Here is a 16039-nt window from a genome sequence, read left to right on the forward strand (position 1 = left end):
ATACTTATCTGTGGATCTAAAATATACATTCATTAACTTCTTAAAGGTAAAAAGAGCTAGAGAGGAGTGATTACCTGTGGTTGTTACCAGCTTTGATGGATGAGCTGAAATAGTCAGCACTACACTGAATGGCAAAGAGATGGCAAGTTGTAAAAAGTGCAACAAAACAAATGGAAGCACAAATGAAAATCTCCTTTTTTTGGTGTATTTTACAGAGGACATTATTTATTAACAATCATATTAGTGCAATGTCTTCAGGAGTGACCCAGGCCAAAACAAACAAAACCCGAAATAATGGAAAAAAAAGATAAATAATACAAACAAACAAAAGAAACATACAACAGACTTTCCAAACTACCTGACAAAAAGGCATTCACTCCCTACCATATCCAACACCAAAGTACCAAACAAAACAATATTTACACACTTTTTACAATATCTGTATGTACACACACACACACACACATCTTTCCATAACAATATCTTTGTGAAGACAGGTGCAAAGTTGGTTCGTGCAGGCTTGTAGACGACAAGAGGGTGAAACTCTGTCAGGCCCAGATGCCTTCTTCACTTTTTGTTTTTTGAAGAGGTGTCACACATCTTCCTTGCAGATCTTCAGGGCAGGCTGAGTGGGTAGCTGGGTGCTGATGAGGTGTGGATTGTGGTCACACAATAGTTGTGTGGTACCTGGCTTTTCAAACCGGCAGTAGAATGTGTTAAGGTCGTTAGCCAGCTGACAATCACCCATTGTCTGGGGGGTGTCATTCCTAAATCCCCAGTCAGATAGTTGTTAAGTTACACATTCAAATATAAAATGAAGATACAGACTTCAGAATTAGTTCAAGAGAATAGCTGGTCCGTCTTTTATTGCAAGTTAACGTTAACAAGCATTATTGAGGCACCCTCCAGAGAATTTCTAACAACCACACAAAGAACCCACATTTGTATACATTGGTCAGAATCAATTATGTATTCACCCCACCGTTTTACATACTAGGGTTTGCATTTGTCACCATTACATCCAAACCATACATTAGTCAACATATGCAAACTGACATTCAACACCCAATCACCACAACCAAGCGAGGACTTTTCTTGACCTTATCTAAAGAAATCTGTTTTTTCTGCACCATCCAGAACCTGGTGGAGAGGTCATATATCTTACCCTGAGGTCCACCAAAGCCTACCCAAGATCCTTTGCTAAAGCCTGCACAGGCCTCTACAGATGCCCTTATGCTTTACTTTGTTAATATGTCTAATGCAATGTTTGACTTTGTGTCACGAACCAATCTACTATTTTTATGCTACTCTTTTCAAACGTTTTAACATGTGTTTAACCACATATAGAGTCTATTTGTAGGGTTGGTATGATTACACATATCCCAATATGTATAATATACTTCATGGCAAATTTAATACTGTGTGTAGCTACACTAAGTTATCTCTGTGGCCCGGTGGTGTGGTGAGTATGGTGGCTCAATTAGTTGACCTGCAGCAGGGTAGATGAGGACTTGGAGCAGGTGACGATTTCCTGCCTTTTCCATTATGTGTTGTATCTAAGGGGAATGGACCATGAGTTACAATTATCATGAAATAATGCCTAACCTAACCTTAACCATATGTACAGATTATATTTGGGTCAGTTTATTAAGAGATTATGTGGTCAGTTTAGTCAATCAGTTCTCATCCACAAGACAACTAATATCACCTCAACTCTACATACTACTCATTAACACCAGAAAAAGATCTCACCGTTGTATCTACATTTCAATCTACATTTTCTAGAGTTGAAATGGTTCATGTGCTAAGTCATAACTTAAAACTGATCTGAACTCATTTCAATTGTTCAACTCAGCTGTATTAGAGTTGCGATTTTGAACATGAGCTTTGAAATGTGGATTTTTTTGTATCTTGAATATTTTAATCTATAGCCCTCCCCAACACTTTATTTTATAGATGTATTTTAAACAGGTTTTATACAGACACTGGGCCTATCTTGTCATACACATTTTTCCAGCTACCCTCTACGATGTTCACATCCTGTTTTTATCACAGGTTCACTGCTGAGTGGATATTATTTGGGTGTTGTGCCATTCTCACAACATCCAAATACACTAACATGGAAGTGGCACAGTAGAGACTCTTGTGCTGCTTCAGGTTTACCAGGCACAGCAGTGTTGTGGGGGGATTTATACATCAGTGTCAGTGCTGAGTTAAGAGGGTATTCCACCATGGTAAAATGGTCTATTGCTACCACAGACAGCAGAGAGAAATCTGTTGTAATTAAAATATGTCTTAGTATAATAATAATAATAATGCTGTCCCCTGGATGAGATTTTCCCTGGAGACACCTCATTTCAGCCCATTGAGTACAATGATACCCCAGTATATGGCGTGGATCAGACACAAGGTGATAGATGATCTATCATCTCTGACTTTACATCTACAAGGTGGACCAATAGGGTAGGTTTATCTAATTAGTATTGCATGGTTTGCAAAAAAAAAACAAAAAAGAAACTTGGACAGACTTCAGTACAGACTTACAGGCAGATTTACAGGAATTATTCTGAGTAATTTTAACAATGTGATTCAGCATCTGAACTGCCTGAGTGAGTTATCTACAGGTATAAAAGGTGTTGTATGACATTGACACAATAGAATTCAGGCATAGTAAACCCCATAAACAACAGGGAATTACTAAACTAGCTCATATTCACACATATAAATCCTAAATAGCACATATTAGCACATATTCATACCTGATAAATAACAGAATAATTGAAGTAACACATACTCATGAAAAGTAAACCCCATAAACAACAAAGAAGGGCTAAACTAGCACTCACCCAGGCCAGTAAAAATTCCACCAACACTAATTAGCTAGCTGACAGGCCTGTAAGCCTAATATATTTGTTATATTTTTTTTTACTCTTTGAAATATTGAACAGATAAAATTTGCTACTTTGCTACGTGCTACTAAAGCATGGCATTGCAGAAGGACAGCTGGCATGATTTCAGCACTGTAGGTGCTGATCAGAAAGAGGGTGAGCTGAGAATAAATGTAAATGTATATGGAGGATTTATTGTTGTGAAGCATAGTGTCAGAGTGTATGAAGTCAAAGTGTATGTATATCAACTTGGCAGCTCAGCTTAGCCAATCAGATTTTAGGGCCAGATCTATCTTTGTCTTTTTTAAGCTTCCTGCCAGCTGCTTCACCAGTGCGCAGTGATGTAACAATCCAGCTGAAATCCAGATACAACAGTTCTGGAATGTTACCCCTGCTGACATCAAAATTCCATAGAATCAGTAAGATTCATTTCTGCAAATGTTAGTGCATTTTAAATCTCTTTCTCAGTCACACGCCCTCATCTAACTGTTGTCTGCAATGGGACTGAAATATAGCAAGACAAAGATCCAAGATATGTCAGAGCGGCAGAGGAAAACGAATAAAAAACCCGTTCTGCAAAGGGGCACCTCAAGACGCCTGATAAGAACTACCAACAGCTCCACAGCTTCCTTACCGACATATTTTGACTTTTACCTACCTGGTGCAGTCATCTGTAAGCTGAACCGCACCCCGATTGTCTGGGACAATGCCACTCCACAAAGATGCAAGAGTGTGTTGGCGCCTTCAGCCGAAAGCAGAGCTGCTAGCTTGCCCTTTCTCTCACGTGATTGATGTGGGTTGCAGAACTGTTAATATTTTAAAAATAAACAAATAAACAACACATCCTGCTTGTGTTTGATTTTATGGTGTATATGTACTGAATAAGGATAGCCAGCCTGTGTAATGTGAAAATACATGTACGTGACTTCTACAGCAGACAGAGCAGCGTGACGCATGGCATTCCTATCCAAATGGAAATCACACACACACACTGGGCCTCCAGGATTGGATGGCAGGTGGACACAAGCAGAAGGAGAGTTTTTATACACATTATACATAAACCTACAAAATATACCAAAATAAAAATATACATATACCTACAAATTATGCGTCTGTAATGAGCGATGCTGTTTGAGGGCCTGCTGAAAAGGACAAGCAGAAGGAGAGTTTTTATACATATTATACATAAACCTACAAACTATACAGTACACCTCCCCATCAATGAACTCACAAAATTCACACATGACAGAGGTCTTAACTGATGATGTCATCATGTCATTCAGGGGTTTTTTTTTGGGATTGACCTCATGTTGTCTGTATTTTAGGCCTGGTGCCTACTCGATTTTTCAAAACTCAACAAGCTTTTTCACTACTTGCATGGCATTTTCTTCTGAGGTGGTATCCCATGGCAACCTTACTGACAGAAAGTAGTGATCAAACACAAGTACACACTGACCCCACATACACACCCATATGTCCAATCCATACTGGAACCAGGACATAGACTCCCTGTAAGATCAGTGCTCTTACTGTGGTAAAGCAATAATCTGATTAAATCAGAGAACAGGTTGAATCTTATTATCTGTGAATCAATTACAGCTACAGGCTTACCAGGGATTAGGGGTCCCAGCAATTGGCAAAAGAGAGAGAAACAGAACGAGAGAGGAAAGAAACTTGCTTCAGCTGGACTACTGGGGCCATTTCTTTCAGACTTTGTAAGGCACGTGGCAGGACCAGGGAGCTGGGTGTCGGGGTCTGAGTCCCTTCTGGGTATTTTGGAATTCACCACTGGTTTCTGGCTTTGCCTCGCACCAAACAGGAGAAGATACACCACCTGATCTCACAGGTACAGTTCCACTCCTCTTCTACTGTTTATACAACCCTCTAACACAGTTTAATTAAGGGAGAGCAGAAACATTCAGGATCTGAAGAAACTGATGATTAGAACCACTGAGATCTTCAACCTGCCAGCAAGGGCTAGAAAGTAACCTGGAGTTCCTTATAATGCATTAACATAATACAGGCAGGGCCAAACAGCTGGGGCACAAACCTCAAAAGCACTGGGCTTTCATGTATTGTGGCTACTTTCATTGGCCATGGTTTGCCTCTACTGGTCTGCTTAATTAAGCTCTTTCTTCTGTGTCTGTAATTAGTGATGCTGTTTGAGGGCCTGCTGAAAATGACAGTGTAATTGGACAGAGTTGACGGAGTATTTTTATTTAGGCTGGAAAAAAAGTTCAATCCAGATTACTTTCATCAACATAATTTTGCAAAAGAAATCAATGTGTCTGTCAAGATTTGATGAGAGTAAACAAAATCATATATATCGCCAAGGTCATAATTTAACTAATTGCTATGCTTACTAGCAAATTGAATAGCTCAAAATCTCGGGCGGATACATGTCCACGGGGAGGGGTTGGCGAGGAAGGCCATCAAGCCAATATTTAAAAGATATTTCACACTAATTTCTCTTTCTTGGAAACCCTGAAGTGTAAGGGGGTGAAAGAGCATGTGTCATTAGGACAAACTGAGTCAGAAGTCTTTCAGAGGGCTAAATTACGCTTCAGAGGAAAATAGGGGTTGTTCAAGGCACTCTGATATTGACCCAATGCTGACAAAGTCTTCTTTAATGCTCTAGTAGCTGATGTTTCACAACACACCTTGGGCTCCTGCTCTCAACAAAAGGAGAGCAGATTCTAGAAGATGGCTTAGATTTTCACGAAAGCCGAAAACCCTCTAGGCGTTCCATTCATAGGGGTTCTATTCATAAATGTTGGAAGTGGAGACACTGTATTGTTAAAGCTTGACTCTCCGACAGAAGGCAAGACAGTTTTCTAAGTGAGTCTTGACTTTGGCTGTAGGCATCCACCCAATTCTGTCCATATTTTCCATTCCAGCTGAATGATCTGTGCACTAATCCCCGATAACCATCTGCAGAGCTGGTGGCAAATATCAGCGCCAGGAAGTCAACGTTAATGAAGCACCGTGCAGGACTTTGGGTTTATGAGTGGGCCATAGTTGGACGTAGCTGGACTGCGGTGTGTCTGCTGGTTATTAGTGATCTTCATAAAACATAGCTTCATTCAAGTACTGATACAGGTCAAGGTGTATAAAGCTTTTTTTATAGTGAATAAACCATTTTTCAACAGTTTTTAATTAGGGCTTTACCAAAGTAAGAAGAAGACCTTACTTAAGTATTTCAAAAATAGTATTACTGAAAAATCACAGATATCATACTACAATACCTCCTTCTAAAATTATTTGAGAAGTTTTCTCTATTCACATACTCTTCTATACAAATATTGCACCACTACAGATTTGCCTGTGGAGTTGCATGATACAGGTGTTGCTGTGGAAAGGCCAGATGTTTTTCCCATGAGTCCTCTTGGGCATCTGCATGTGGTTTGGCCTGTCCACCCATGAGCATGACCACTATGATCACACACATGCACACACCCACACAGACACACATGTGCACACAATATCAGAGTACAAGTGCAATATTAAAGGATTTGCATTTTATTAAAGGAGGAATAACTTTATTTTTGCCTTGTCTGAAGTTGGCAGCCCAGTGATGTGGTGAGTATGGCGGCTCAATTAGGTGCCCTGCACCAGGGTAGATGAAGACTTGGAGCAGGTGATGATTTCCTGCCTTTTCCATTATCTGTTGTATCTAAGGGAAATGGACCATGAGTTACAATTATGAAATGATGCCTAACCTAACCCTAACTATATGTATGGGTTTTGTCAGGGTCTGTTTCTTAAGAGATTATGTTGTCTGGTTAATCAATCAGTACTCATCCACAAGCCATTTCATATCACCTCATACTATACATCTACCTCATACTCATTAACACCAGAAAGAAATTAGGTTTCACCTTTGTATTTAAACAATCTACAGTTTCTAGATTTTAAACGGCTCATATGTTAAGTTACATATCAAAACGGTTCTGATGGCAGCTGTGCATTGGAGGCAGAACAAATGTAACTGGTTAACAGTCAACGGGTGGAGATTAACAAGATTGGTAAGAAATCAATCGATGGAAATTTTCAAAGACTGCATGTTCACCTCACATAGTTCCTTTGCAGTGACTGCCTGAAATTACTTTAAGCATAAGTGTGTAAGAACATACTACAGCAGTCAGCAGAAGAGAAGCAGCCATGCTTGTATTTGAAGTCTAAACATAACATTCATGTACAACAAAACCAAACTATTACAAAGTCATTACGACATACTGCATCTGTATCTGCCTGCACAACACCTGGCTTACTTACAACAAACAAGCAAGTAAAGAAGACACAGTTTTGGGGGGCTAGATAGCCTGCCAGGTAGTTTTGAGAGACACTAAAAGCATATAAAAAAGAACAATTAAAACAAAAGGCAAAACTACAATTAAAATAGTGTACATTTTATGTAGTGCACATAAAATAATCTGAGAAAGTACATAGTTTTCTAAAGATAAGCTCTGCTTACAGCTTATTTTGAATCACATTTGTTACAGTCTGAACCAATTAGATTTGCTCATGCTGCCTTCAGAACAGTTTTGCATTGTGATTTTGCACATGAACTTTGAAATGTGGATTTCATTTTTGCAAAACTTTGCCAATATTTAAATTGCAATATTTAAATCTACAGCCATTCTCACCACTTTATTTTATAGTTGCATTTTAAGTTTTAAAGATACACATGGCCCATCTTATCATGCACATTTTTCCAGCTACCTTCAACGCTGTTCAAGTTTGGTCAAAAACTGACAAGAAAGGACTAGAGAAAGGCAGAACTTCTGAAATACCGCCAAAGGGCTTTAGACTTTAATGGTACACTTACAAAGTGTTTCTAATAAAGTGATTGGTGCACGTATACTAAGCTGCTGTTATTGCCAACCCATCTAGTGAAGCATTTTGATGCGACGACTGACACAAGGATTGATTCCCGTTATTGTAATGTGTCTTTGTGAGGGTTCTCAGTGTATCTGTGTGGTAGATAGCTAGCTAGGAAGGTTAAAAAAGACACCTAATTTACATGACACTGAGAAAATCCCAGTTTGATTTATCACTTTGTTGATTCTTAATGCAAGTCTATTAGTAAATGGGTTAACATACAATAACATACGTATGTCTGTTATTCTGGGTAATAGGCTACTCTGGTATGAAAATGAATCTAGATCACATTTTTAGAGCATGAATATTTTTAGTTATGTCCCTGTATGAAAACACTGGACAAAACCATTCCTTTCTGATTCCAAAGGGGACCCACATTTTTTTGATTCAAAATGGGGTGATTGTGTATTTTAAGGAACATGCGACAAGGGACAATGGTTTAAGGGACAATGGTTTCTTTGTAACTTAAAATATCTCAATATTGAATTAACAAGTAAAAGAATATGTTGTGTTGCCCTATAGGTTATGTATGTGTGTTATAGAACTATAAATGATTTAGACAGGTGTGATCTTACATCTTCAGTAGTCTCCAGAATGGGACAGCTCTGGTCATCATCACCAACCATTAACAGTGCTGGACATGTTATCTGATCAACCTGCGTGTTATACAATACCTCATTATAGGCAAACACATACACATACATTCAAACCTATAAACAAACACACAAAATATCATACACCCCCAGATGTATTTGACAATATTCTACAATAAAACAAATTACGCTGAAGCACAGATTAATGAGATGATTGTAAAAAAAAATTTAAAGGATATATAAAAATGCAGTATAATTATTATGCATCTTACATCCACTTTCAAGGTGGGATCTGTTGGAATGGGCAGGATAACGCCTCTCCAGATGATCTGATTGTTTTCTATCTGAATTTTACTTCTATATCTAAAAAGTAACATTTAAAAAATGTAATTACAAATGCATGCATAAATCATGTATTTAGGACTTCTACTTCTACAACACAATTGTACACCACAAATAAGAATTGATGAGTATCTAAAAGCTTTAATATAAATGATCTATTGTTGCCCACAGACAGCAGAGTGCAATCTGTTGTAATTAAAATATATCTTAGTATAATAAGAATCCTGTCTCCTGGATGAGGTTTTCCCTGGAGACACCCCACCTCAGCCGATTGAGTACGACGGTACCCCAGTATATGGTGTTTGCCGCATGCCTATCTGTATTGTGAACCTATGAAAGCCTTTTGCATTTGGAGCCAAACCTACCCGTGTCCTAGCTTTCTTGACAGTTATACTTTTAGTCATGCTCTTTCTTCATGAGTTTTGTTTGATTAATAAGTTTCCTTTGTTGGTCTTTGTTCAGTTGATAAGTAAATTGCCCAGTTGGTCATTCCTACAAGTTGCTTGAAACTGTTTTCTTTTTAAATCTCTTTTTTTTTATTAGGCTAGTTAGCTACCTTTGTCCACCACAAATCATTTATGATAATTTTGGCTTTGTTACATTATGTTTGTATACTGTAGTGATTCTAGAGAACTCAATACCTCTGATCATTAATAGAATCTTAGTCAATAATTGTTATGCATGATTTTTTCTATCTCTGCTTATTCAATAAACATACCTTAGTTATTACAACTGTGAGTCAAGAGTGGTAATGTTCTAATGTTTGGTAGATGATGGAAGTTTCATTACTTGAGACTGAATTCTTACTCATTATTAAATCAACAAAAATAATATATTTTCGTCTTCAATCAGGGTTAATTAACCTTACTGGGGTTAATTAACCCAATTAACCTTATCAACTATGATTTTCACTTTATTAAAGTGTTAAAATCACTACATGATATAACAATACATTTTCCTTATTTTAAGTTATTAAAGTTACTGTCCTGATACTAAATTGAGCTAACTTAGACTATGTCAGGTAAAAAAAGAACTTTAGCCTCACAGGTGTGGGCTAAACTCCAACTGTTTACAATTTCCAGCTCTGACCCTGATTTGTACGATTTGTACCACCAAATAATATTTAAGAAAATTATTATTCATTATTTTTTAATTTACTTTTCTATAAAGTACAGCTTACATGAAATGAAAAATCACATTGCTTTGTAGTCACCGCATATACCAGTTTATACTCCATAGTGTGGCTACCCTACATGGAGGTGGTGTCCAGGCCCCTAGTTATCAGTACAAAGGCCTGTTTCAAGAAACTGTTACAACTGGCTGCAGGGAGGGAAATGTTATCCAATTAATTTGGGTTATTTACAGATGAGGTCATGACCTTAATGGCTTTATTTATGGAAGAAGAGATGAATCACCATCTTTCATTTTCTGCTTAATCCTTGTTTTTAATCACTAATAATTTAATACAATGTTTATTTGCTTTTTGCATACAGGTATAAGCTAGTTTTTGCATCTGTCTTGTAGTTTTCCAGCTATATATTACACCTGATCCATGTAATCAACTACCCGATCTTGAGCTGAAGTAGGTGTTGGAATGTTTGTTTTAGAGGTGTTTTTATTTTTTTCTTCCTAATGAATGTAAATACCTTTTCAAAGGTAAAGGAATTAGGCAAAGAAGACCATCAGGCATTTGTTACTGCTGCATTCAGATTATCACAGTGTAGAATGTTTCCTCTCATATTCAAAACAAATATTTTATTTAAAATTCTAATTTCCCCAATTACTTTCAGCCCTTGTGTATAAAAGTGCTGTGTAGCTGGATCACCCAATACTCTAAAATTACCTCAAGAAATATACCTTGAGAAATACTGGTTTTAGTTTTATATAAAGCAATACATATCAATTGCACAAATAAATATGCAAAAAGTTATCATTTGTATTATGTGCATGGTCAGTGAGCTTTGAACTGAGTTGTGGACTTGGGCCAATGAAAAAAATTCACTTTTGGCCATAAAATCTGCAACTGTTACTTCAGCAATATGGCTCCTGGACTCCAACAATCACACTTTTGACATTGCACACAAACATACATTGCACCAATACAAATATCCCCATACCCACATTTACACTATTTTTCATGTGGTGGGGTAAAATGTAGGTGATGTTAATATTAGTTCCAAAGAAGTACAGACTGCTTGTCACCAAGCCATAGTCATTTCTGGGTGGCCCCTGCTTTGAGCTCAAAGAGATGAATCTACTCAAAGCCCTAGTGCTGTTTGTTTCCCATAATGCATAGCCAGGCTGGTAATGCTGACATTTCAGTTCCTGCATGGGAATTTTTGTCTTCAGCATCACTATCAGCTTTTTAGTTAGTGAAATACATGCTCAGTGAGCTTGGAACTTAGTTGTGGACTTGGGCCAGTGAAGAGAATTTCACTATTGGCCATGAAAACTGCCACTTTTGCTTCAGCAATATGCTCCTGTTCTGCCAAAGTTGAAGCACTCTTGACACAGATGCTTCTGTAGACTTCACATCTCTTCCTGCTGCTGCTGTTAAAGGTTATCAGTAAAGAGATACATCATGAGCTACTTCTTTTTGTTTGTTAATTTCCTTTCATCTTTCCACATATCATTTACAGGCTTTTTTAAAGACTTGCTCTTAATATTTTATGAGTCCAATGAAACTCGGATTCGTGTCAGAAATGTATTTGATGTCAAGTAAAACATTACATGAAGGCAATACAGTTGTACATTTATTGCTGCTGTTAAAGGTTATCAGTAAGTAGATACATCATATGCACACATTAGTAATGGTAGACATATGCTACTCTTCTTTCTTTGTTAATTATGTCTTTCCATTACCATGGTACTAGTTGATCTCCTATCATCTTTCCACAAGACATTTTCATATCAAGCTTTTCTTGGTCTTAAAGTTTAATTTCAAATCCAATGAAAATCAGATTCATTTGAGAAATGTATTTGATGTTCAGTAAAACATTTACATGAAGCCAAGATAGATATACATTTGTTCCAAACATTGGGATTTTATCTCAACATTTATAATGTTGTACTCAAATGACAAAATAAACAAATAAAAAACAATACACATACATGCAGGACAGGTGAGTGAATTGGTATTTTGGGCAGTTTTCCTTTGATGCTTATGTACACATGGTCTGAACGGATAGGCTTTTCATGGCTTGAATCTGGAGGGCAGCTGTTGTTTACCACTGGGTGGGACTAACAGTGGGTAACCTGACTCATGGCTCTGGCGTGTCATCTCTACTGTTTGACTGGAAGCCACTTGTCACTTTTCAGTGAGAGAGAGAAAAATTATTTACAAAACATATCATGCATTATATATATATATATATATATATATATATATATATACACACACACACACACACACACACACACATATCTCCACCAGAGAAGCCAGTGATAAGGACTAAAACTAGCCCTGCAGCAATGCCACTTGTGCCCAAATTCTGACAAATTAGACACATAGGAAAGCTTCAACAGGTGAGCACATGATATGATAAGATGTCACAAGTAGAACATGCAGTAGATAAGGAAGCTGATTGTGATGCCATTTCCTGAGAGGCGGGGGGTGGGGGGTGGGGGGGATTGTGAGCCACAACTTACTGCATACCTGACCTTCAAAGTGAGTGACAGTGTGACATGGGCTTATTGCTTACATGTAAAGTATTGGTGTGTTGGTCAGTTTGATTTTGTGCAATACACTGAGAAATGCTAAGCAGGTGACAGTAAATCAGAGAAGAACAATGCATGACAGGCTTGATGGAAAAAGAAAGCAAATAGCCAGCAGTTCCTCTCCCACCAGTGCACCCAGAGCTCCTGTTGTGGTCATAAGCTCCTCCTACTTCACTGTGGCCTTCACAGTAGAGCAAAGGGGAGGTCCCTGTTGCTGTGGCAATTGTATCTGTTGTTGTAAAGCCAAATTTACCGTGTCATAGGTCAAAAGGAGTGTATCACAAATGCAATTTCAGCATTGGCCTACCTGAGACACACATCAACACTTAACACAGAAAGGCACACACACACACACACACACACACACACACACACACACACACACACTCACACTCACCCACACCCATGAGTTATTAAGTCATCAATAAAAACGTCATGGAAATACTCTTTCTGTTTCTCGTTTCGGTGGTTGTATTAAACAGCTTCACTGCTGGTGTGATTGCTGGTGTGGGCGAGGAAGCAGTGAGAGGTAGTGCAGACGTCTGGGACTGTGCATGTGTAAGCGTAAAGTAATATTTAACATTTGGTATTTAACATGTTAATCCAATACTAACAGAACATCTGGACCTCAGAGAGCTGGCTTTTAGCTCAGTAATCTGATTTTGCAGTGCGTGTATACCCTTACTCTGATTTCTTTTGGATTTCGCAGTCTGCGCGTACTCGCAAATATAACCAGTGCTGTCATGGAAGTGGCTAGCAGAATTAAATTCAACACATACAAAATGGTTATCAAAAAAGATTTGGGGAAACTCTGAAATAAAGTACATGCTCGAGGAAATGAAAGAATTTGAATTGTGCACCATTAGTAACCATTAGTATCCATACAAATATGAAAAAGAAGATCCATATTTGCCCGTAAAGTGGGTCCATGTTAACAAAACACCGCAGCAGGAAGTTTGAAGTTTACGTCACATCATTCCATGAGATTATTGGCTGGTTGCAAATCTGAATCCAGTTATTTCTTGACCTATGTAAGACCAATGTTTTCCCATTATCTGAATACCAAAGCACAATCTAAATGCATTGATCGGATTACTGACAAAATATGATTTTGTGTAGTTATTAGATTAAGTGCATGTAAGTGCACTTACTGTTTGATATTGTTTGCGAATCTTCTGCAAGTTCAACTTCCATTGTGATTCCATATGTGATGATTCATGTAACAAATGTTGAAAAAGAAAAAAAAACAAAACAAAGCAAATGCAAAGACTCAAAGAGTAAAAAGAAATATACAGAGGAGCAGAGAATGAGCAGGTGAAAGAAAAAGGCTGTCATCCAGAAGAACAGGTGGACATACACATTTATCTGTGATGAGGAACATCATCTCTTTCTGCCAGATTCTGGCAGATCATCAACATTGCCAGATACATGCATACAGGACAAAGTGGGGATAGACCATTAGGCTGGAAGAAAGAGTATACTTATCTGTGGATCTAAAATATATATTCATTAATTTCTTAAAAGTAAAAAGAGCTAGAGAAGAGTGATTACCTGTGGTTGTTACCTGCTTTCATGGTTGAGCTGAAATAGTGAGCACTACACTGAATTTCAAAGACACATGTTTCAAAGTTATTGGATATGTGAATGAATCACCACTCATTTTGAAATATAACCCACAATTTAAATGTTAAAATGTAATTTAAAATGACAGATTGACTAAAAAAAAAAAAAATTTCCAACCAATCACCATCCAAAAATTCTAAGGCCTTCTTGATGTCTTGTCCACTCATTGTATCATAAGAACAAGTCTCCAGAAGCAAGCTACTGCCCTCTAGTGGTTAGGATGGTTATGATAGTGTAATGTGTATATTTGTCTTACTGTAGTATAAGCATCCTATCATCCTGTCATCCTTGTATCCTAAAGCTACCTGCTCAACTACATGATAACATATCAGCAAGTATGTTGACTTTCCATGGGACATGCACTACACTTAGAATTTAGTGCTGTGGTGTAGTGTTAAAACTCCATCTAAACACTCTTTGATTCAATGTTCTGAATTCTGCTAGAAAGGTCAATGGATTATGCGCTAAAGAATCCATTCAGGTTGGTACAGTATATGATTGGTAGGGAGCCCTTGGGCAAGACTCCTAACACCACATTCACCTACCTCTATAACGTACTTGTAATTGTAATTGAAATTGGATAAGAGCATCTGCCAAATGTATAAAATGTAAATGAATAAAGAGAGACCTCACCACTTGAACTAGCCAAGTAAACCACAAAATGTTGTACTGCCATAAATTAATATTAGTACTTCCTCCTTGATAGTGAAATATGCTCAGTGAAGACGATTGAGTTTTCTGGAAAAATAATCTACAGGTTTATTTATCCCTGACTGCAGCACAACTCCTTTTTTGCAGCACAGCTCCAACCCCAACATCACAACTGTACACCGCTAGCTTCAACAGAGCACAAAAATCTGGAGCCTTCATAACCAGCTCACATGAGAAAATGGCATTCATCTGGACCAGTGCACTTTGAAAAGTCTGCACATAATCTTCTTCAATAGATTAGAGGAGAGGCCACCTGTGCTGACATTGGTTACTAAACTGAGGTAAATCCCACATAACTCTAGTATACACATTAGCTGTGGTATAGTCTGGAGAGGTCCTAAGTCTTATTGCTCCCTGCTCAAACTGATGGCCAAGGTAAGTGACCTGGGCCCTTCCAATTTCTCACTTTGTAGATGTACCACCATACCACTATCTCTAGCCACTCAATTGGCCCCTGCAGATGCACTCTAAACCACATCATCATCATGATAAGTGACAGTAATGGGGAGTAGTACTGGAACTCTATATTGTGGAAAAATGTGGAGTCATTGTTTTCATACCTTACTGAATCTTCATTTTCTTTAGAGCAAAGCGAATATTTTCTTTAGCTAACTCAGAAGCAGCCCTATCTGGAAAAGGTAACCACGTACTCCAACAGCCCTGTTGGTGGCTTTTGTGCAAGCAACTGGTCTATTAATGTGTTTGCCTGTTTAAACTCCCGTCAGTGGGCGCCTCACCATTGGTCATTGTTTGTTCGCTGATGTATGTTAGTGCGTATATAGTCATTTGTTAGCTGTGATTGTAGTCTGTGTTTAATTAAATGTATAACTCATCTCTGCCGTTAGTGTTGTGTGTGAGTGCCATTGTTCTACATGTTTTATGTTAATAAATGTTTCACTTCGAGGGAGTCTGTGCGTCCTGCTCCACTCCCACCAGCACCATCGGTGTAACGGTGTAACGTTACATTATTCAAGTAATTTGAATGTGTGTATTTAAAACATAAGAATAACCATTTGTTTTTGTTTTCTTTTAGGAGAAAAAAAATGGTTTTACACCGTTGACTTCAGAATACAAAAGATGTTTGTTCAGAACATACGTGGGTCAATAAAAAGACAAAAACAAAGAATGACCAATATGCTTATTACTGTTTAACTTAAAGGTCAGGTCTTTTCGAGTCCAGGAAATTTAGTGTTTCATTGGTACAGATCACATTTTGCAATTCAAGTAAAAAAAAAAAATCAAAACAAACTACAACTCACCAAAACCTGACAATAAACAGGGACC

At 37.8% G+C, this 16039-nt stretch overlaps 1 long non-coding RNA gene across 1 annotated transcript; it reads right to left on the bottom strand.

Moving 5' to 3' along the window:
• Nucleotides 1-6451: 6451 nt before the first annotated feature.
• Nucleotides 6452-8730, bottom strand: LOC118241761. Its single transcript, XR_004776349.1, has 3 exons — nt 8635-8730; nt 8345-8425; nt 6452-6561 (listed from the first exon to the last, which is right to left on the bottom strand). It is a non-coding gene; the product is annotated as an uncharacterized LOC118241761 (long non-coding RNA).
• Nucleotides 8731-16039: the final 7309 nt, after the last annotated feature.

Source organism: Electrophorus electricus, chromosome 7, assembly GCF_013358815.1.
Source record: "Electrophorus electricus isolate fEleEle1 chromosome 7, fEleEle1.pri, whole genome shotgun sequence".
Classification (NCBI taxonomy): Eukaryota; Metazoa; Chordata; class Actinopteri; order Gymnotiformes; family Gymnotidae; genus Electrophorus; species Electrophorus electricus.